This window comes from Equus quagga, chromosome 15 (assembly GCF_021613505.1).
Source record: "Equus quagga isolate Etosha38 chromosome 15, UCLA_HA_Equagga_1.0, whole genome shotgun sequence".
Lineage (NCBI taxonomy): Eukaryota > Metazoa > Chordata > Mammalia > Perissodactyla > Equidae > Equus > Equus quagga.
The window spans coordinates 35,208,822-35,210,455 of NC_060281.1; the positions used below are offsets into that span (position 1 = coordinate 35,208,822).

At 38.9% G+C, this 1,634-nt stretch overlaps 1 pseudogene; it reads right to left on the reverse strand.

The window, feature by feature from the left end:
- Positions 1 to 210: 210 nt before the first annotated feature.
- Positions 211 to 1,043, reverse strand: LOC124227064 (olfactory receptor 12D1-like; annotated as a pseudogene).
- Between the last annotated feature and the right edge of the window lie 591 nt (positions 1,044 to 1,634).

The window sequence follows — 1,634 nt, forward strand, 5'->3', positions numbered from 1 at the left end:
TATAAAAATTTCTTATATCAGAACACTTTGTTCAACACAACTGGACTAGATTTTCCTATCTATTTTTCCTTTATTCAATTCCCTCTGTTATACAATATTATAAACAATTTGAGAAGCAGCACAATTTCATATCACAACTTTCTCATTGCCTTTTTGTGCCTCAGAAGAGTTCTCTAGCTTTCCTCAAGTCAGAGCCTCCTTATGATCACCCTACCCAAAGTCCCCTTCACCGTTCAGGATGGCAATGATCTGATCCTGATGCATGGAGCTACCTGAGGCAGGACAACTGTAAGTTAAGAGAATAGGAGCATAGAAAAGAATAACTCCAATGATGTGGGCGGCACAAAAGGACGGTGCTTTGTACAGCATGCTACAAGAAAGAGCCTTGCAGAAGAGATGGCTGATAATGTAGAAATGGGAGAGAAGTGTTAGTAAGAATGAGACCTTGGCAATTGTCCCCGTGATGGTACTGAGCAGTCACTGATTGAGATCACAAGTCAGCCTTGTCAACGGCTTAACATCACAGAAAAAGTGATGGATAATGTTGGAACCACAGAAGTTCAAGTGAGAGGTCATTATGAAGTGCAGCAAGGCATGGAAAAAACCAGTGGTCCAGGTAGTGATAGCCATCTGGGTAATAGAGCTGATGATTCATGATTAGAGGGCAATGAAGCGGTTTGCCACAAAGCAATCAGAGGCCATTACATCCAACAACATGACCTCAGTATTGCCCAGAAACTGGAAGAAGTGAAGCTGGCTGATGCATTCCAAGAAAGAAATTGCTTGTGTGTTGACAGGAAGTTCGTCTAGAATCTTTTTCATTGTCACCATGGAATAGAAGATATCTGGACATGACAGATTTCCCAGGAAGAAATACCTAGGTGAATGGAGCCTTGAATGTGACATGACAATGATCAGAATGGCTCCGTTCCCAGCCACATTGAGAAAATGAATTGTGAGGAAAACCACAGAGAAGGGTTGCAGACTTGAATGTCTGTTACTTCCAGGAGGAAAAATTCAGTGACTGACGTTTGATTCAGCATCACTTAAAAGAAAAGACAAAAGAATATCTGGAATGCTCTCTCTGATGGGAATCAGAATCGTTTCAGTCTGGGATTTTCCCTCCTAGACAATAATATTTTGAGGGAGCACATTGCTGTTTTACATCGTTCCAACCTCAAAGGTTGTACAATATTTGGATCATTAGACTATCTAATGTTAAGATTCCATCTTGGTTATGGACTATGATTCAACCATTTTTTGTCCTTCTTAAAATTGTCATTAATATTTTTCTTTCATGCAGAGATTTAGAGCTTGTTGCTGCTCTACCATCTTCTCTGACTGTGAACATCTACCTTCTGATATAATTCTCCTTTCATCTTCCTAAGTAAAAGGGGGCAAATTTTTAAGTACTCTACCACATTCCTGTCTCTTGACCTAGTAAGAAACCATCTAAAAGGTTTTTACTTAAGAAAAATAGGGAGTGAATTATAAGAACTATAAGGAAATCTGATAGAGTGCATACATTGGAGTGCTTCCTATAGAAGGGAAAGCATTCAAAGTTTGGAAAATCCCTAAGAGGAGAATAAAAAGATTTGAAATGACTAGAATAAAAAATGATTTAACTAGAGAAC